This window comes from Staurois parvus, unplaced genomic scaffold (genome assembly GCF_062004578.1).
Source record: "Staurois parvus isolate SC_StPar_1 unplaced genomic scaffold, SC_StPar_1.0 ptg000636l, whole genome shotgun sequence".
NCBI classification, from domain to species: Eukaryota; Metazoa; Chordata; class Amphibia; order Anura; family Ranidae; genus Staurois; species Staurois parvus.
The window spans coordinates 1,754,499-1,777,029 of NW_028318432.1; the positions used below are offsets into that span (position 1 = coordinate 1,754,499).

At 42.1% G+C, this 22,531-nt stretch overlaps 1 protein-coding gene and 1 long non-coding RNA gene across 7 annotated transcripts in view; one reads left to right on the forward strand and one right to left on the reverse strand.

The window, feature by feature from the left end:
- CACNB2 (calcium voltage-gated channel auxiliary subunit beta 2) overlaps positions 1 to 22,531 on the forward strand; it is a 402,461-nt gene that overhangs the window by 230,460 nt on the left and 149,470 nt on the right. The window lies entirely within an intron of this gene.
- Positions 1 to 22,531, reverse strand: part of LOC149449096 (uncharacterized) — a 167,564-nt gene that overhangs the window by 114,896 nt on the left and 30,137 nt on the right. Inside the window, exon 2 of the long non-coding RNA XR_016315453.1 lies at positions 12,039 to 12,242. This is a non-coding gene — a long non-coding RNA (uncharacterized LOC149449096). The remainder of the gene's footprint in view (positions 1 to 12,038; positions 12,243 to 22,531) is intronic.

Sequence of the window (22,531 nt, forward strand, 5' to 3'; positions counted from 1 at the left end):
GATTACTCTTCAGAGAGCATTTGACAGGTGGCAGGAAGGCATTATATCGCCTCCTCTTCACCTGTTTTAACCCCTTGAACCTCACACTAGCATACTGCAAGCACATCCATTGCACACGTTTGCAGGGCGGTGTTCCATTGTTGCCTAAATGGGTCACAGGGCGACAGGGGTATAACTCCTGCCACAGTATGTGTACACCCCTGGCTGCTGCTTCTGCAGCTAAAGGGGATTATTGGTTGGAGAGCAGTTAAAGTGCAACTCATCTGAGGGGTTTTACCCCCCAATCGCTAATGTGGTTGAGTCCTTACACTCGTGGTGGGGGGGCAGTAAATACAGGCACCCTCAAGCACCCCACCCTTCAGCTGCAAAGGCAGCCAGACATGGGTGTACACATACCGCAGCCTCAATGCTTTGCATTACAACAACAATGACCCCCCTAGTTGTGCTCAGCAGCGGTGTCCCTGCAATCACATGTAATGAACACTGTTGAAGGGTGGTGATTTAGCATTTTTAGGGTTAAAACAGGTGGTGAGCAATCGACGTATCGCTTCCTCACTGCCTGTCAAATGCTGCTGAAAAGCAATCCACCACAGATCACTTTTAGAGGATTGACAAGGACTACCTTACATATGACTGAGCCCTTAAAGTGATAATAAAGGTTTTTTCAATCCAGCAGCTAAATTCAAGATCTACATTGTGTCCAGTTCTTCATGCTGTAAAGCACACTGGCCCTGGCTTTCTGGTTTCTAGGGTGGCTCCTTGGCTTGCAGGGTCCTATGGAGCCACGCTGTCTTGTGTGGTTCTGGGACATAAGGACACTGCCTGCACCAACACACAGAGGTGGCTAGACGTTGGATGCTACTCAATGTCCCAGGGAGGGGGATTTTGTGAGTCTGTATCCCTAACAGGACGTTCGGGGAAGCAGAGCAGAGAGAGCAGGAGGCTGCATCTCTCTCGCTCATGAGATTTAATTTTTTTCATATTATATAGAGTGGTAAGGCCCATGTCACACTAGGGGCAGGATTGCTTAGAGTGCCCAGAAAACACTTACCTGCTCCATCAACTAGGTACCATTCCGTTCCCACCCCTCGTTGGTGAGTGAGATCTTGCATTGTCTCTACCAGCAAGAAAGTGAAGCTGTAGGAGCAGATTTATGTGCTCGCTGGTGATCCTGTGACTGGGAAGTCGCCATCAGCATTAGGATCACTAGGCTGACGTTTGGACCTAACATCCCAAGATAGACAGAAACCACCAAACTCCAAGAACTGCGCCCAGTACTGGAGATCCCGGAGAAACATTAAAAATGGCAGGTTAGGTTAATTAAGGTGGACTGACCCTTTAAGGTGGACGTAAACCTAAACTTTTATATACATTGGCCAATCACGGTTTAATTTATTTGGGATAGTTGGCTTTTGTATAGATTCGTTTTTCAATAAATTATTTCTATTTTGGTATTGTTGTGTGTTCAGCCACTCATGGATTCTTTTTAAGGTTGTATAATAGTGTTCACACATTGACGTTGAGCTTAAAGTGTTACTAAACCCACAACAGTAAAATCAGTCTGTATATGCAGTAAAGCATGCTTGTTATACTCACTGTGGAACCTAAGGGGTTAATCCTCTGCATTGTGTAAAAAGGCTGTTTGACCCTGTCTTCTCTGCCCCTCCTCTTGTTCAATTGTCCATGACGATGATTAGGCAGACTGAACCCGTAGCCCTTCTGCACATGCTCAGTTTGGTGTGTATTGCTAGGGATATTTTTTTTTTTTTGCTTGGGAGAGTACATGTGATCAGCACAGGGCCAATCAGCACTGTCCAGACAGAGGTCAGGGGTTTTGCATCCTCCTAGAGCAAAACGAACACTCCTCCTACATCTTTAACCAGTGCTCTGCTGGACACTGATAGAAGACACAAGACTGCTATATACTGCTGATGAGAAAAGGTATTTAGCAGTTTATATTTACTAAAATAATTGCACTTCCATGTTCTGTGTACTGTGGGAGACCGGATATAGTGAATGCAGGGTCCGGGGAGACCGGATATAGTGAATGCAGGGTCCGGGGAGACCAGATATAGTGAATGCAGGGTCCTGGGAGACCAGATATAGTGAATGCAGGGTCTAGGGAGAGCATATATAGTGAATGCAAGGTCCTGGGAGACCAGATATAGTGAATGCAGGGGCGGAGAGACCAGATATAGTGAATGCAGGGCCCGGGGAGACCAGATATAATGAATGCAGGGTCCTGGGAGACCAGATATAGTGAATGCAGGGTCCTGGGAGACCAGATATAGTGAATGCAGGGTCCTGGGGAGACCAGATATAGTGGATGCAGGGTCCGGGGAGACCAGATATAGTGGATGCAGGGTCCGGGGAGACCAGATATAGTGAATGCAGGGTCCTGGGAGACCAGATATAGTGAATGCAGGGTCCGGGGAGACCAGATATAGTGGATGCAGGGTCCGGGGAGACCAGATATAGTGAATGCAGGGTCCTGGGAGAACAGATATAGTGAATGCAGGGTCCGGGGAGACCAGATATAGTGGATGCAGGGTCCGGGGAGACCAGATATAGTGGATGCAGGGTCCGGGGAGACCAGATATAGTGAATGCAGGGTCCGGGGAGACCAGATATAGTGAATGCAGGGTCCTGGGAGACCAGATATAGTGAATGCGGGGTCCTGGGAGACCAGATATAGTGAATGCGGGGTCCTGGGAGACCAGATATAGTGAATGCAGGGTCCGGGGAGACCAGATATAGTGGATGCAGGGTCCGGGGAGACCAGATATAGTGGATGCAGGGTCCGGGGAGACCAGATATAGTGAATGCAGGGTCCTGGGAGACCAGATATAGTGAATGCAGGGTCCTGGGAGACCAGATATAGTGAATGCAGGGTCCTGGGAGACCAGATATAGTGAATGCAGGGTCTGGGGTTTAGTAACACTTTAAGTTTGGTTTTTATGGTTTTTGTATTTCCAACCCTAAACCATCAACTTTTGTTATTTGCTCCTTTCTGGTCTGGGATTAAAACAAAATACCCTTGCAGTGTGGCCCCCGACACTTCAAGGGATAAATGGTCAGCAAGTCTAGCGGGCTGAAAAAAAAAGGGTGTAATACTTCTTTACTTGCCCATCTGCTGGCGTTGTTCTCTTCTTTGTGGGACTCCGGTTTTTGGGTAGGCCCTCACATACAATGCAGGACTTGGTGCTGCATTGTACTTGATGCGACCACTGGCTGGAGCACCTTAAGCCTAGTACACATGAAGAGAATATTGGATGAATGATTGTCCAGTTTTTTTTTTTATGCATGCCAGTCTCATATCATAAGTGCAGAGGTTACTAAAGTTATGCCTAGTACATACAATGAGACAATTGGACGAACAATACGGCTTCTAATAATCTGATCGTTAGTACACAGCTTTTCAGAGCTGATCACAGCAGTTCATGCAAAATTATCCGAAGGAACAAGCATGAAAATTTTTCTTGTACGATATCAGAATGAGCAATTTTTTATCAGTACAGTATTCGTTCAAAAAAGTGACCAAGACCGCGCATGCTCGGAAATGAAAGAATACATAACAATACAATACATTGCATCACTTCCGAAGTTGTATTCTGTCCTTGTGTGTACTAGGCATTTCTGTGGGAAAAAGCTTAAAAAATTCTACAAAAACAATTTTTTTCTACTCCTAGATTCTGAAGCTCAAAAAATACAAATAGCCTAAAGTAGTGTGCATGGAAACATAGGAGAACACTGATTAGCTTCTAGGAGCAGAAAAATGCTAATAACAGCTTCTAGGAGCTTAAAAAACAATAGTGTGCATGGAGCCTTAGGTCCATGTGCACAATAGAGTCCTATTTAAAGCGGAGCTCTACCCAAAAGGGGAAGTTCCGCTTTAAGGACTGCTCCCCTGCTTCCCATTAAGGATTGGCACCTTTGGGGGGGCGGAGGGGGAGCGGGTCCCCGAATTTGACAGGTACCCGCTCCCATTTCTGGTCCGATCACCAAGGTGATCGGAAGTGGAATATTTTCAAAATAGATAGTGCCGCGCTCCCATGTACCAATATGTATATCTTATACTTTCAAAGTGCTAATGAATAGCTTTCAAGATACTGCATGTATCAAACAATTATTACTAGTGACTCAAAACATCATTGTGAATATTAATCTTCATGCAAGTGACATTAATAACTGATAATCCTAAGGTGATAGTGCCTATTAAAGTACAGTGATATACAAATCAGAAATACTCCTCTATTCTACTGTGATCCTTATATTTATATTGTGCAAACACATATATATTATGTGCACGTGCTTATGATATATTCAATAAAAAAAAAAAAAAAAAAAAAAGTCTTTCAAAATAAATGTGCAGGTGGATTCTTGGTTCCCTCTCGCCGAGTGCTTAATGGTCTCCCTATGTGCTCACCTCTATATTTGCCTGAATAAATCCAGGCAAATACACTTTTTATCCTTCCAGGATAGATGGGATGGAATGATGCTCTTGAATTATCTCAGAAGGTGGATGTGGATTTATATTTGTTCTCCTGTAGCTGCTCATGAGTGGGTATACTGACCATCTCTCTGAGGATCTCCCAAATCCCCTCCTGGGGCTGTTTCCTTTTCCAGTCCTCCTTATATCAGCTCAAAGGGTGTTGTTCAATTGAGAAAGGAAGACAAACAGACCATAGTGTCTTATCCTTGTGCAAAAAGGGGGTTTATTGCTGCCAGTTGCACAGTAGTATACAATTGTAGTCCAGCATAAATGTGCTCTGCCTCTGTTCCTGCAGTGCTGTCTACCTGTGTCTGTATTCAGATCACCGAGCCTCTCCAGTGCAATCTGGATTGGACTGGAGAGGCTCGGTGATCTGAATACAGACACAGGTAGACAGCACTGCAGGAACAGAGGCAGAGCACATTTATGCTGGACTACAATTGTATACTACTGTGCAACTGGCAGCAATAAACCCCCTTTTTGCACAAGGATAAGACACTATGGTCTGTTTGTCTTCCTTTCTCAATTGAACAACACCCTTTGAGCTGATATAAGGAGGACTGGAAAAGGAAACAGCCCCAGGAGGGGATTTGGGAGATCCTCAGAGAGATGGTCAGTATACCCACTCATGAGCAGCTACAGGAGAACAAATATAAATCCACATCCACCTTCTGAGATAATTCAAGAGCATCATTCCATCCCATCTATCCTGGAAGGATAAAAAGTGTATTTGCCTGGATTTATTCAGGCAAATATAGAGGTGAGCACATAGGGAGACCATTAAGCACTCGGCGAGAGGGAACCAAGAATCCACCTGCACATTTATTTTGAAAGACTTTTTTTTTTTTTTTTTTTTTTTTTTTTATTGAATATATCATAAGCACGTGCACATAATATATATGTGTTTGCACAATATAAATATAAGGATCACAGTAGAATAGAGGAGTATTTCTGATTTGTATATCACTGTACTTTAATAGGCACTATCACCTTAGGATTATCAGTTATTAATGTCACTTGCATGAAGATTAATATTCACAATGATGTTTTGAGTCACTAGTAATAATTGTTTGATACATGCAGTATCTTGAAAGCTATTCATTAGCACTTTGAAAGTATAAGATATACATATTGGTACATGGGAGCGCGGCACTATCTATTTTGAAAATATTATATATACACTAGCATATGAGTCAGTGCAAGTGCCAGCGAACCTCACGTGAGAAATAAGGACATCTAAAGTCACATATTGAACACCTCATTTCATAATAGCTCACAAGCATTCACCATTTATATTGATCGGAAGTGGAAGTTGTCCTCCCTCCCTCCCTTCCTGTAGTCTTTTTGGACACGTGACAGGTCCCAGAAGACTACAGGACCATTCATGAAGTGCAGCGCTACTCGCACATGCGCAGTGGATGCCCGGCTGTGAAGCCGCAAACTGTCACAGCCGGGTGCCCACACTGAGGATGCCGGCCTCCTGGAATATAGGACGGCCGGTGAAACGGGCCGAGGGACAGTTTTTGTAGCTGTTGACTTTTATTTTTTGACAGGGTGAGTGGAACTCCGCTTTAAGATAAAAAAAAAATGCTGGAAATAACGCTGAATAAAAAACGCTAGTAATAGTTGTTTTTAGTAGTTTAGGAGCTTTAGTGTTTTATTGGCATTTTTCCAGTAGATGTAGAAAAAAGCTAGAAAAAGTTGTTAGGAGCATTTTAGTAGTGTTTAGCATATTTTTTCTGCTTGAAAAATGGCGCAAAAAACAAAAATTGTTTTTCCTGCTCCTAGACGCTGAAGGTCAAAAAATGCTAATAGCATAAAGTAGTGTGCATTGACACATAAAAGAACACTATTCAGCTTCTAGGAGCAGAGAAAAATGCTAATAACAGCTTCTAGGAGCAGAGAAAAATGCTAATAACAGCTTCTAGGAGCTTAAATAAACGCTAGTGTGCATGGAGCCTTAGGTTCTATGCACACTAGCGTCTTATTTAAGCTAAAAAAATGCTGGTAATTGCTGTTTTTTGTAATGTTTTAGAAACATTTAGGAGCGTTAGCATTTTATTAGCGTTTTTACAATACATGTAGGGAAAATATAACCAATATAACCAACTAATTCTCACGAGCAGCCAAAAAATATTATAACATACTATATTGACTTCTTCATTGAGTGTAACTAAATAGCTGCATACCAGAAAGCAGCTCACACTTACACATACTCATAACATGCGCATAATCTAAACAAATGAACATAAAGTGCCACGCTTCCTTTAACCCCTTCCCGCCGACGTCACACAAATATGCGGCCTCACAGGACTGGGCTTTTTTCGGTGGGGCTGCATATTTGCGTACCTGTCTGTGCTGGGAGCGCGCTGCACAAAGACCAGGGTGTCCGTGAGAGCCCCGGGTCCTGTTCTAACGATCAGGACTCGGGACTCCCGATTCCGGGTCACATGATCACTGTGATAGTCTGTGATTGGCTATCACAGTGATCAGTCACTGTACAGCTTGCCCCCCTTGTTTTCTTTTTTATCTATGAATGGAGGAGAGATACATTGTATCTCTCTCTTCTTGCATAGAGGAAAAAAAAGTGTTTGTTAAAGAAAAAAAAAGTAAAATAAATAAATATTAACCTCTTCACGCTGGCCGAATGCAAATGTTCGGCCTCCCGGCATCTGGGCTTAGACACCGAGCTGCTGCACATTTGCTTTCTATTAAAAAAAAAAGCAAATGTGCTGAGAGCATGCGCCCTGCGCACTCCCAGCTCACATGTCTGGTACTCACGGAAAGGTCCCAATCTCCTCTTTCAATTGGGACCTTTCCCGATCATGTGACCGCTGTGATGGCGTGTCAGTGGTCACATGACCCTAAACCCCGCCCCGCCTCCAGGCTTCTGAAATTCTTAAAGGGCCGGGAGGCGTTGGCGTGAAGGGGTTAAAATATAAAATAAATATAAAGAAAAAATACCTAGATCAAGGTTTGATCTAGTTCAGTACCAGGGTTAGTGTTTTGGTCAACGTTAGGGTCAAAGGTCATAATATTTTTTTTTTATAAATTGGTATCAGTGTCCGCTAGTGCCAGTGTGTTTTAGGTAAAAAAAAAAAACCCAAAATGCGCACTATTGTTTCTGGGCTGTAGTACAGGTGCAAACAACAAATAACATACACATATATGGTATTGAATGTGTAAACAAGTGCAGCGCTATAGTACTAGGATAAAACAATAAAGTGCATCGCATGAAAAATGTATCAATATATGTTAAAGTGGAACAGTAAAGTGCATTATTTAAAAGTGCAGAAAAAATCTGCTAAATAATATGATATAATACAATTAATTAATGCATTAAAAACCGAATAGGTAATATGGAACAGCAAAGTGCATCATATAGAAGTGCAAAAAACAGTCAAGTTAACTCGACTTTTTTTGGACTCAGTATGCAAAGCTGATGAATTTACCAGATACGACATCTGTTCTTCCACTTGTAGAGCTCCAACATTGACTCAGCCAATATGTCGTTTATCGCAACATTTGAGCTTCTAGAACTTTTTGGATCATTTCAAAGATATAAAGGAGAAATTGTGATTGGTTGCTGAACTTTTGGACACTGGACCTTTGCCTCATTTGGCTAATTAAAAAAATCTGATTGGCTATATCTGTATTTGATCTGTTCTATCCAGGGGTGGACTGACAACTCATGGGGCCCCCTGGCAATAGGGGATCATGTGGCCCCTGTGTTCTTGCCCAAACTAAAAAAAGCCTATGAGAAAGGTACCAGGGGCATCTCATGGGGCCCCCTACTGACCCCGGGCCCTCGAGCAGTGCCCGAGTTTCCAAATGGTCAGTCCACCCCTGGTTCTATCAAAGGAGGAATGGGGAACAATATGTTTAGAAGAACACATTTTAGAGATATTGAAACATAGAAACATAGAAGAGTGACGGCACAAAAAAGACCCAGTGGTCCATTGTCTGCCCATTCTTTTAAGGGTTTTTTTTTAACTTTTAGTCCTCATGCACACTTGGCGTTTTAAAAACGCCAGTAGTGCTAGGTGTATAAAGTAACATTAAAAATGTGAGTTTTTCTGCATTTTTTTTAGCCTTTTTGCATTAGCGTTTAGCCGTGTTTTTCCACGTGTTTCTGCATTTGCTTTTTTTACACAAAAAAAATAACATCTTGACTAAAATAAACCCACCCAAAAACGCCGGTTTGACTCGGTTTACCATATTTTGCTGCATTTTGCCTTGTTTACCAGCGTTAGAGCATTTTTACAGCTAAAAAAACTCCTCTAGAAACCCACTAGTTCTGGGGTTTTTTTCTAGCCAAAAAAAAGCCCCTGCCAAGAAACGCTGATATGTGCAAGGACACATAGGATGACATGTTGGGGAGTTTAGTGGCTGTAGGAAAAAAAGCCAAAAGCCAAAGACAGCCGCTGTAAAAACTTCCAGTGTGCAAAAAAGGTGGGAAAAAAAATCGGAGAATAAAAATGGGGCAGACTTGATGGACCACTTTGTCTTTTTTCTGCAGTCATTCTTCTATGTCTCTATTGTTTTCTCTCCCTCTTTTGGCTATGTGTATATTAAAGAGCATGCTTAGTGCCCCTGCCAATGAGCTGCTGGGATCAACTGAAATAGTCTGATAGGTCCCAAAGCATATGTGAACTCTCACCTTATAAAACAACCCATTCAAATAGAACTGAAAGCCAAAATATTTTATTTTGAAAATAATATATAAATACCATTTTTTTCCCTTTTTTTATAAGTGATCACATACCCTCCGTTCCTATCTGCATATCGAACTCAGAAAGCTGGAGGAGGAGAAACAGCATTACACTGACCTTCCCAGTGAATGGCTGGGGGGGGGGATGTCAAGACATGTCTGATTATTGAAGGAGAGCAGGCTGAGTTCCCAGCATAGCTAGAGAACTGCCTATGCTGTGCGTTCATGCCTAGTGTGGTCAGTTTTTAATAGTAAAACAGAGAGACTGGCAGGAACACCAGGTATTTCACACAAAAGGAAGCAATACAAAGAGAACAGGATATCTTTCCATACAAGTACATGGTACAGCAGCCACATATCAGGAATATGAAATGTTGAGATTACATTTTCTTTCATTTACAATTTGTTTTACAAGATAAGTATACTAAGGTCTCATTCACTCTATTTTATTGTGCTACTTTACATTACTTGCGCTTGTGCAGAGTGGTGCCATTCATTCTCATTTGGCACCCCAACACACCTTGCTGCTGGACTAACATGGGTTGTGGTGTGCTGGTAGAAATGCAATATACACTTATTTTGTACATTCCGGTGCATTAGGCACCCCATTAAAAACCACTTCCTGACTGTACACTGTAGCTATAGTACAGTGCAGATGTGTGCATGCCCACCCAGCCGCGCTGTCATTGGCTCCCTTTTATGCCAATCATGGCCAGCGATTCATGGCTGGGACCTAGCGATCGGTGGAGCGAGTGTGTATGTAAACACAGATCTCTCACTTGTCAGCAGGGATGTGCCTTTTTTTATCTCCCTGCAAAGCAGGAAATAAAAACCAGGAAGTGTGTTACTGTCCAAATCACCAGGTGAAAACAGAGAGGAAAAAAGCCTTAAAAAAAACGAGTGCAGCCACCTCATCCAATGGTTGGTAAGCTGCAATACACACTGTGTGCACAATTATTAGGCACGTTGTATTTTTAAGGATTCATTTCATTATTGAACAACTACAATACTCTCAGTCAGTCCAAAATAAACCTCAAACCTGAATATTTAAAGTAAAAGTGAGGGTTTGGCTTTTTTAGGAGGATATCTATGTGTGCACAATTATTGGGCAACTATTAGCGTGCAGAATTATTATGCAACTGAAAGAAAAATGAAAATTTTCCCATCTCACTTGTTTATTTCCATCTGTTAAAGTGAGAATAATAAACAAACAACTCAAAATTTACAAATAAGCATTTCTGACATTTAAAAAAAAAAATCAGTGACTAATATAGCCACCCTTCTTTTCAACAAGTCATAAGCCTTCCATTCATGGAGTCGGTCAGTCCGCCCCTGTCATCAACAGATCATGAAACTGACAATTTGAGTACTCGGGCACTGCCCGAGGGCCCGGGGTCAATAGGGGCCCGATGAAATGTCCCTGGTACCTTTTTTTTAGGCTTTTTTGGGTGCGCTTTAAGTGTGGGCAAGGACACAGGGGCCCCATGATCCCCTATTGCCCGGGAGCCCTATGAGTTGTCAGTCCACCCCTGATTGATGATAAGCATTTTGTGCAGCAGCAACCACAGCCTCCCAGACACTGTTCAGAGGGGTGTACTGTTTTCCTTCACCATAAATCTCCCATTTAAGAAGGGCCCACAAGTTCTCAATAGGGTTGAGGTCAGGTGATGAAGGGGGCCATGTCATTACTCTTTAATCTTTAAGGCCTTTACTGGCTAGCTACGCAGTGAAGTACTTCGATGCATGCTATGGAGTGTTGTCCTGTATAAATATCATGGTCTTCTTGAAAGATGCACTTTTTGAAGAAAGTGTCTTCTAAAAATAGCAGTAGGTTTGGGAGCTGATTTTTAGTTCTTCAGCGCAAAAAGATCCAATTAGCTGATCTTTAATAATTCCAGCCCATACCAGTACCCAACCTCCACCTTTCTGGTGTCTGAATCGAAGTGGAGCTCTGTGCCAGTTACTGATCCAGCCACAGACCCATCCATCTGGTCCGTGAAGAGTCACTCTCATCTCATCAGTCCATAAAACCTTTGAAAAATCTGTCTTCAGATATTTCTTGGCCCGGTCTTGACGTTTTGACTTGTATGTCTTGTTCAGTGGTGGTCGGGTTTCAGTCTTCCTTACCTTGGCCACGTCTCTGAGCACTGAACACCTTGTACTTCTGGGCACTCCAGATGGGTTGCAGTTCTGGAATATGACAGCACTGGAGGATAATGGCTTCCTGGTAGCTTCATGTTTGATTCTTCTCAAATCTTTGGCAGACTTGCCCTCCAGAGGATTTGCCCCCCCTTCCTGGCCAGGCCATTGTTTGCGATACGTCGCTGTGTTACTTTAACTGACAATTATGCGGTCATGCAACACTGTACCCAAATTAAATTTATGTCCATTTTTCCCACAAAGGGAGCTTTCTTTCGGTGGTATTTGATCACCTCTCTGTTTTTATGTTTTGCGCTATAAACAAAAAAAGACTGACAATTTTGAAAAAACAAAACAATATTTTTGACTTTTTGCTTTAAAACATATCCAGTAAAAAAATTTAAAAAATACAATTTTGGCATAAATTTAGGGCAAAATGTATTCTGCGGCATGTCTTTGCTAAAAAAAAATCCCAATACGTGTAAATTAATTGGTTTATGTGACACCTTTAGCATCTACAAATGGCGGTATATATACTGGAACTTTTTTTTTATACTAGTAATGGCGGCGATCACCAACTTATGTAAAAAAGTGCAGCGCTAAAATAAAAATAAAAATAAAATAGTAAATAAATTGCTAAAATAAAATAATAATAGTCCCAATGGAGGTAAAATAAAGTGAGAAATGCACACTAACCAGATGTGCACATTAAATGTGCAGTGTAGATATCCTACAGTTCAGCAAGTGGTCATCTGGGTGGTAAAGATAGGTAGATTCCCTCAGGCAAAATGGATCCACAGATGGCACATAGATGGTTAAAAAGTTCCCTTTAAGGGAAAAACCAGGCACAGCTCCATCAAAGGGTAAGACTTCTTCACTGGGTAGAGCGGGTTAAGGTGTCTAAGAAAGAGAAAAGAAAAGAAAAGAAGGTGCCCATAGTGATGTATTGTTTGATAAACAGCATTTATTAAAAGCATGTGACAGTAGCAGAGGATGCATCCAATAACAAATTGCAGTGTACAAAGGACTAACCGTCCTGAAAGGAATAATGGCCGCCGGAGCTCCACGATGCTCCGATGGCGTGACGTCACGGCGTACGTAGGCTCCTCCTTACGTGTTACGTGCCAGGCACATCCTCAGCAACTTATAGCAGGACTGTGTCGGGCATTCTGACACTGAGGGGGAACTGACTAACTACCACTGACTTCCCAAGTGATACTAATACAGAGATACAGCTAATACAGAGCACTGACACTGTACTAATGGCAATGGGCAGGAAGGGTTAACATCTGGGGCGATCAAAGGGTTAACTGTGTGCTGTCTATGTTTTACTATGTTGTCTGTGTGTGTTTTACTGTATAAGCACACTGTTTTGTATTGCTCTACTATGTAGAGCAATATAAAGTGCATGTCAGTGCTGACAGGGGAGAGATCTGCATGTTTACATACAGACCTCTACCCCTGTCAGAGTTCCTCAGCGATTGCCCGAGGTTATACAAAATCACGTATATATATACATGATTTTACGCAGCCGTGCTGCCCTGTAGCAGTAGTTCTGCTATAGGGCGGGAAGCGGTTAATTTGCGTCTTTTTTTTTAAACATTTTTCTGCCGACCTTAAAAGTCAAAAGCTATTTGCAACAAAATGTTTGATGGTTCTGTGATCACGCCACAATATCTTAGCAATTTCAGGAGTGCTGCATCCCTTTGAAAGACTTTTTACAATTTTTGACTTTTCAGAGAGGAAAAGAAGCTGCCTAATAATTGCGCACACCTTGATATAGGGTGTTGATCTCCTTAGGCCGCATCCTCCCCCATTACACAAATACACATCACTTGATATGATTAACTCCAATAAGCATTCAAGATTATACAGCTTGCAGTTGGATAATATGCATAAAAATGATGATTTGGTCAAAATACTCTAAGAGAGTCTAATGAGAGCCTAAGCTCTCATGCACACTGGACGTTTTGCTAACACTGGTAACGTTAGCTGTGTAAAGTCATATTAAAAATTTGAGTTTTTAAGCTTTTTTTTAGCATTTTTGCATTAGCATTTTGCCGCGATTAGTGATGTTTTCCCACGTTTGCATTTTTAGTGGGGTTTTTTTGGTCAAAAAAAGTCAAAAAATGCCGGTTTGTGGCGTTTTACCACGTTTTTCAGTGTTAGAGCATTTTTACAGCTGAAAAACTCCTCTAGAAACCCTCTAGTTTTGGGATTTTTTTCCAGCCAAAAACGTTGATTACAGCCTATGTGTGCATGGACACATAGGATAACATGCTGGGGGGTTTACTGGCTGTAGAAAAAAATGTCAAAAACCAAACACAGCTGCTGTAAAAATGTCAGGTGTGCATGAGGACTAATAATCCTGCACATTTTTGGTTTTGGGCTTTAATAATGAATTTTTTGTTCTTTTGCTATCTAGTATTAGTTTCTCTTTTGTACCATGTTAGATGGATTAGAATCCTCCTGTTTATCGGTGATAGTGACAGCCTATGTGTTGCCTGAGATGGATGTGTGAGATAATCTTGTGTTACTGAGAAGGAAGGAGATCAGGAAAGTTTGTCTTCCTGTTAGTGATTGGGATGCCAGTTGTTATCGGGAATGCATTATTCTTCCCTGGGAATGTATCCTGGAAAAGACTTTTATTTTCTTCATTGTGAGAGCCAAGTTGTTTGTGTGAAGAGTACCACAGCCAGCCTGACAATGCCCAGACTCAAAAGTAGTCTGCATCTGTCATAAAAAATTTAATGCGCAACATCTCCACCGTTATGTATGTATGATCAATACACGGAAGAACCCGCACCACTGAGTGACAAACCACAGAAGAACACCACAAAAAATCCCTCTATGCTAAAAATATCTGGTTGGGGCAGCACAGTGGCTAAATGGTTAGCACTTCTTCCTGGCAGTACTAGGGTCGTTGGTTCAAATCCCAGCCACGGCACCACCTGCCTGGAGTTTGCATGTTCTCCCTGTGCCTGTGTGAGTTTCCTCCAGGTACTCCGGTTTCCTCCCACACTCCAAAGACATGCTGGTAGGTTAATTGGCTCCTGTCTAAATTGTCCCTAGTATGTGTATGTATGTGAGTTAGGGACCTTAGATTGTACACCCCTTGAGGGTTAGGGACTGATGTGAATGTACAATATATATATGTAAAGTGCTGCGTAAATTGACAGCACTATATAAGTACCTGAAATAAATAATAAATAAATACAACACTAAAGGTGGGAATACACGATTAGAAAATTGTCCGATCGGTCATCCGACGACTGAGAGGTGTTTGTTCGTTGGTCAAAATCGTGGCCCATATTAACCAATCTAAAAAAATCATTCATCAAGCAATACGTAGTGTTGACGTCTTCCATACAAGTGGAAGTGTGCGTGTGACCTTGTAGCCACGCCCTTCCGGCCAGAACGAGCGATATACACAACAATTACCAGCAATGAGTATAATATAGTTTATTACATGACCTATATACATAAATAGTGATACATAAAATATAATCTGCAGAATTCTGCTTTCATTATCTCATTAGGACATTCTACATTTAACTTGGACATAAACATCCGGGTCATCTTCTGTTTCCGCTCATGCGTGATAGCGCTTGATAGATTTTTTTCATACGACCGTCATATCACCGCTTAGAAAATCGGCCGTTTACATGCGGAACGACAACATTTTTCACTGTTGTTCAACCAGATTTTTTTGTTCACAATATCATTATAGGTTAAAACATCCTGCTCATCAACGAAGAGAAAATCGTTCGATCAGTGGTTCCGCGAAAGTTTTCGTACGATTTTCTTATCTTGTGTACAGGGCATTAGGCTAGGTTCACATATGTGCGTGTGGCACCACTGAGGATCCGCACAAAAATCCGTGCATCCGCACCACCCGCACAGAGGAACGCGGACCCACGGGCGGGTGCCATTAAATCTAATGGCACGCCGCCTGCACTGGAAATAACAACAGTACTGGGAACCGAGGTTGCCGTGCGGGCTGCATTTTCAGAAGAACTGCAGGGACTTCTTCCCTGCATGTCCCAGGGCACGGGAGTCCATTCAAATGAATGGGCTCTCGTGCCTGCGCAAAACATGGACTGCAGGAACGCGGATATGTGAACCAGGGGTAAATACTAAAGCGGACCTTTCTGCCTGCTACTATTAATGAAATGCCAATCCCTCCACTGGCTTCCGATTGCGCAACGGATCAAATTCAAAATCCTAACACTGACGTACAAAGCCGTCCACCATACTGCCCCGTACTACATCACCGACCTAATAGTCAAGTACCACCCAACACGCACACTCCGCTCCTCACAAGACCTCCTTCTCTCTAGTTCCCTGGTCTCCTCCTCCCATGCCCGCCTCCAGGACTTCTCCAGGGTGTCACCCATCCTCTGGAACTCCCTGCCCCAACCCATCAGATTATCACCTACTTTCCTGTCCTTTAGGCGCACCCTGAAAACCCATCTCTTCAGGGAAGCCTACCCCACCCCCTGCTAACTTGCCGATATCCTCCACTCTTCCTACCACTCCATCCCCCACAGCTATCTCCTCCTGTACCACTATCCCTCCCTCCTAGATTGTAAGCTCGAAAGAGCAGGGCCCTCGATCCCCTCATGTTTTGCATTGTATTGGTATTGTTCTGTCACATGTTCTGTCCCCCTTTGTAATGTACAGCGCTGAGCGAACTATTGGCGCTTTATAAATACTGTATAATAATAATAATAATAATAAATGTGTATTGTAAAATACATATGATTATTATTCTTATTTGCTTTTCTTTTTCTCCCTTCACATATCTAATGCTCCTTTCAAACCACACAGTTATTTTAAATGCTGATGCCATGGGTGATTGGCTTCTTCTTCTGCATTAAGGGCCAGTTCACACCACATGCAGTCCAGTGCGTTTTTTCTTTCTGCATCAAAAACACATTGAAAGTAGGTTACATGGTTTCTAATTTCATAGTTCCCACCAGTGCGTTCCAGTTCCAGAAAAAAAAAGTGAAACATGCTGCATTTTTTCTGCACTGAGCTATACTGTAACGAAGTAAAATGCATCAAAAACGCACAGGAATGCACCTAAACGCACCAAAAATTCAACATAATGCACATGTCCTTATTAAGTTGAAGAAAAAGAGAGGGGAAAAAATGAACTGGAACGCATCAAAAAGATGTCAAAAACGCGCATACAGAAACACATCTGGAATGCATATGGACTTTTTTTTATGGTATGAACTGGCCCTAAGACCTCATGCACACAGGGCATTTTTGCAGCCACATTTAGGAGCTTCAAGTGTGAACAGAGCCTTAAGCCAAATATTGTAATGTCAAAAGATATACCTGTCATTATCATATACTTGTCATAGCAACATATATCTCAAGGAGCACTTAAATAACCAAATGGTTTGTAAACACAAGAATAAAGACATTCAAAGCCTACCCCAAACAAAAACCATCTACTAGTCTGTAAATGAGCCAAATGGACCAGCTGCTAAAATGTGAGTTCTGCCCTAGAGTGACCCTGGTACACTATGCATCAAAAGTTATTATTGTAACGTAATAGACTACAGAAAAATATTTGATATGCATAACCATGAAATCAGAATACTGTATAAATAATACACTGAAAGCCTGGAATCTGAATACAATAACCTGAGTAATCAAAGGACGTTGCTCCCCAGGTATCTATGCAGATGGCAGGTATCTACAGTACAGTACAGCATGACTGATGGAGTAAAAGTTTTGGTTGTGTAGGTGCTCCGTGGCATATATGTTGTTATTCCTTTTTAAAAGTATGTCATATTTTTGATAACACAGTATTTGGCCTAATATTTAGTGGTGCAGATATTTTTAGTATAGAGGGATCAGGGGCGGTCAGTAGGGGGCCCAATGAAATGATGGGGTAAACCCACAAATCCTTTTTACCACTAATTCTCATTCTTACTGGCTGTTCAAATAAAAAAAATTAAGAATTCAGAGGATAGATTAAAGGTTTAGCTTAGTATAATAGTTTTGATAGTTAAATAACACATTGTTTACCAATATCTGTATCTCCAGACTAGAAAGAGGGCCAAATGAGGAGGAAAGAGGGATGGAGGGATTTTGTTTGAAAAGAGGGACAGTCTCTTGAAATGAAGGACAATTGGGAGCTTTGTCTTAACAGTAGAGATCAGCATAAGTATGTGGTTTGCCTTGGGCCTCAGACATTCTGCTTGCCATAAGTGCTTATGTTAGAGGATCTGCACATGCCAGATTAAACCGACATGCCATCTCCATTGGCCTGCCACAGTATGTGCAGCTAGATAGGTGAGGGCTTCTTTTAAATGTAAATGTTTTAAAGCAGATATAACACACAAAAAATGATTTCAGTACTTTAATCAGTACATCATGAAAGGAGAACTATTGGATTGGCAAAAAAGAATGCTCTGCTATTTATTTATTGCAGGCAATTATATAGCGCTGTCAATTTACGAAGCACTTTACATATATTCTACATTCACATCAGTCCCTTAACCCTCAAGGGGCGTACAATCTAAGGTATTCCACTTTCACTGGAGCAGCAGGTTGGGGAGGCAGCAGACGTGTCTGAAAGCCAGAGCCAGCTGCGCCTGCCCCCTCACCAACCTGCTGCTCCAGTGAGGTGAGCCAGCTTTCAATCAGGACCTTAACAATATTGTCAGGATCCTTCTCAAACTTGGTGCACCTCTGCCCAGGGGAGGACTGACCATTTGGAAACTTGGGCACTGCTTGAGGGCCCGGGGTCAGTAGGGGGCCCCATGAGATGTCCCTGGTACCTTTTTCATAGGCTTTTTTGAGTTTGGGCAAGGACACAGGGGCCCCATGATCCCCTATTGCCCGGGGGCCCCATGAGTTGTGAGTCCGCCCCTGAGAGGGATATATTTGTTGCTAAACTGTTATATATGACTTTGCCCACAGGTACAACCCTGGCTGCAAGGACAAAGCCTATGCCATATCGTTGAATTGTAAAAAGCTTTTCCATAAGCCGCAGGCTGTTGAGTTGGCGGCATTGGTGTTGATTTACTAAAGGCAAATAGACCGTGCACTTTGCAAAGTACAGTTGCACTCTGCAAGAGCAGTTGATCCAGAGCTTAGTAAATAAGCAGAAGCTCTGCTGACTTGACCAATCTTGTGAAAGCAAAAATGCAGTTTTTTTTTTATTTTCCTTGTATGTGATTGGTTCTTCTTTGCAAAGTGAAGTTTTACCTCATTTACAAAACTCTGGAGCTACTTCACTTTGCAAAGTGCACAGTCTGTTTGCTTTTAGTAAATCAACCCCATTATCTCATATGTAGACTGATTCTACTGCTACTACTTACCGTCTGATTACCATTGCACTTCCAAGCCTTGAAAAGCCATTTAAAGTGCATGTCCAGCCAAAACTGTGCTTTTAGGTTTGGCTAGAGTATTGAAGGATTATAACCTCTGTCAGGTTTTTTATTGATGTGGCACTACGAAGTAGAATCTCCATCTCTATTTGTTGTGGTAACCATCCTGATGGCAAATCCAGAATTGTAGAGCTGTCTCCATCGTGAGAAGTAAGGGTAAATCTTCCAATAGTGACAATTGTTTAAGAGGGGGGATTCCTCTTACTTTGTAGAGACTTCCTCTCTTTTCCTGTTGTGTCTGGGACTGGAAGTCAATGGAAGTCTCACCGATGGGAGACAGCCAGCAAAAAAATAAACTCTTGGGGGTTTAACCTTCTTTACTCTATTCAAACCAGATGTTTTGGGTATACAAACACTTTTAATGGAAACCTGCCATGAGAAAAACTTGAAGGCTGCCATTGCTGACTTCCAAAAATGCTCCTCCTGTATGTCATGATGACTCTCTTTAATAATTAACCTCCCTAGCGGTCTGATTATGTCCATATTTCTGTGCTCAAGCGGTACATTTTTTTTGCATGGAAATATGTTGTTTTTTTATTGTAGGCCTGTAATTTTTAGGAATAACTCACTGAAATCTGTCCAAACAAGAGTCTAGTAAACATCCCGGGTATGATAAAATTTGAAACATGAAGTCATAAATTATAATATAATAATCATAAAAAATAATAATATAATAATAATAAATTTAATTCAATAATATAATCAAACCAAAAACACTGAAATTTGAAATATAGCGCCAAGTTCGCACATCACTGAGCAAAGTCGCAGAATAGTTTTCAGTGTCTGATGACGAATTTCCCCACGAATCATTATCACTCAATTCTGCAAGTGGTTCTAATTTACTATCGCTGTTCTCTAGCCGGTCTAAAACCGCTTTTGACCTAAAGGGACGCTTTTTGGAAGCCATGGACGTTTCTCAGTTTCTAGGCAGAAAGAACAGTAAAAATGCAGGCAGGGCACAGGACAAAGCACTCGGGACAAAATGTATGTGAAATGGTTTGATACAGTAATATTATACTATCAGATTTTAGTGTATTGAGTGAATCTCACTTTTAAAATTTTTGAATTTCCCGCCATTCCGTCCCCCATACATCCCGACACTCGCAGGGAACAGAACCCGGAAGACGGATGCCGGCATCGGCCAGAGGAGATGGCCGGGGACACTGCAGGGGGGACATCGCAGGAGCATAGGACAAGGTAAGTTCAAGAGGGAATCCCTGAGCAATGCTGCACGGCAATCCCGAGTGTAGCTTGGGGTTACCACTTTTGGTACTGAAAGTTAACCCCGAGCTACACTCGGGAATACCGCCAGGGGGGTTAAAGGAGAAAAGCTCATGTATAGAAGAACCGCCAGTCTCCAAACCCGTGCTGTTTAGAAATAAGAAATGGCCTCAGCCTACATGTTTCCGCCAAACTACACCCCCTGGAACAATTCATCCTGCCCACCAGGGCTTAATCAGGACCCTATGACTAAGCCCAGGTGGGCAGGGCAAAACACTTCAAGGGGCGTGGTTCGGCGGAGACATGTAGAGTGAGGCCACTTCTTATATCTTCATTGCATGGGCTGGTCAGGAGCGCGGCGGTTCTTTTATACATGTGCATGTCACTTTCTGGATTAGTATATGGAGATGCTGGCTCCCCATTCCTTGTGAATCTAGGGAAGAGGTTCCTCTAGCTTTGAGCAGTGCTGCAAGCTTTCTAACCCAGGTCAATTTAAAGGAGAAAAGCTCTTTGCTCGTTCAATGAGAGGTTTGTAATAATCCCCCACCGCTGATACTCACCCTCACTGGGCTCCCCACTGCTCCAACAGAATTCCATGGTTTCCAAGTAGAGGGGAGCATGTGGCCTCCTACAGTTCCTCCTAGGACACAGTTCTTGGGCCTCTACAGCCAATCTCCAGGCCCAAACACTGTCCCATGAGGCAGGGGAGAAATTAGTTAACCCACTTGCAAGCCCTGATGGCATCCGAAATGGAGTTTACACAGGACTCCTGGCTCCAATAGAGAAATAGAACCATGGGTAAGCATGAAGAAGGTAAGTTTTAGTGGGTGGGGGCTTCTTCTCGTTGACATGGAGCAAATATGCACATAAGGACTTCTGATTTTGTTCCAAATTCCCTTATCCACACATTTAACCCGGCAAAGGTGCAGTATGATGGCAAGGAATTTCTGAAGGTCCTTAATTGCAGTCTTCAAGTTTCCCTCATGACAGGTCCCCTTTAAAACGAAGTCCAAACATCATGCTTGGATTGTATGCACTGACCACGCCAAAGAAATGGATAGTCGTGAAAAGTCAATGTAAGTTTTTGAAAAAACGCAAACCGCCGAGCAGATTTTGTTTGTCAAGCCGCATTTCATTAAGTGAGATTTCTATAAATATTCAGTCGAGCAGACATATGCTTTCAATTGAAGGGGAAGACTCGTGTTAGCAGACCACAAACAATGCTGGATGATTCATGGCTTGGGAAGCCACGGCTGAGCCTCCGATTGGCCGGGGCGGCCAAAATATTTTCTGTTTGTATTATGTATAACGCTGTTAATTGTGGAAGTTGTAAAAGCTTTTCTTGTGTGTTTATAGTATCTGTGAAACTAAAACAAAGCGTAACTATGCTATAGTTACAATAAGGAGCCGGATTTTGGGTCCTTAATTGTGAAAGTGTCAGTGGGGCTAATTTAGTGGTTTTGCTATCTTTGGCAAAAATTAAAGTAGCTGAATAATATAACTAAAAGCAAAAAGTGCAAAAAGTACAGCAAATAACCATAACAAATAATTCTGTCTTGTATCACATGAAAAATTGAGGGTGGCCCTACCCCATGTGTGTTTTTACCATGCGCTAAAGAGGACCTGTACTGTGTAAATTCCATCCAAAAAAGGCAAGCAGAGGACTAGTCAACAGTATTGCCTGCAGGTTCCTTGTAGCAAATTTTTCCCCATTATTGATCTACCATCAGGGTCGGTGCAAGGATTTTTGTCCTTTGGAATCTGATTGATTGCTCCTGTGGACAGGTGTCTTTTATACAGGTAACAAAATGAGATTAGCAGCACTCCCTTTAAGAGACTGCTTCTAATCTCAGCTTGTTACTTGTGAGAAAAACACCTGGTAGCCAGAAATCCTGCTGAATGATAGGGGATCAAATACTTATTTCCCTCATGAACATGCAAATCAGTGCAACATTTGTTAGACCTGCATTTCTTTAGAATTTTTTGTTGCTATTCTGTCTCTCAGTGTTACAATACACCTACCATTCGATTTTTAGACTGATCATTTCTTTGTAAGTGGGAAAACATTCAAAATCAGCAGGGGATCAAATTCTTATTTCCTTCACTATATATATATATATATATATATATATATATATATATATATTTTTTTTTTTTTTTTTTTATTTTTTTTTTTAAATACCAAACATGTTACACTTATCTGCTCTGTGCTATAGTATTGCACAGAGCAACCCCAAACCTCTTCTTCTGGGGTCCCCCACTGGTGCTTTCAGCTACTTCTCTTCTTGGTGCGTCCCCATTGGAAGCCACTTCCCATGGTGTTGCACTTGCGGGCTGGCTCCCAAGCCGGGCTGCGTGTTTCTATTGACACGCACACTACAGCTTGGCCCTGTCCTTCCTCCCAAAATACAATGTCCCGGCAGGAAGGATTCCTCCATCTGGCTCATTTGTGATGGAGGAATCTGATAAATTGACCGTGTATGGCCACCTTAGTTGTCTTGTGTCAGCAAAGAGTGACCTTGTTGTAGACATCTCCAATTTAATGGCTATGATCAT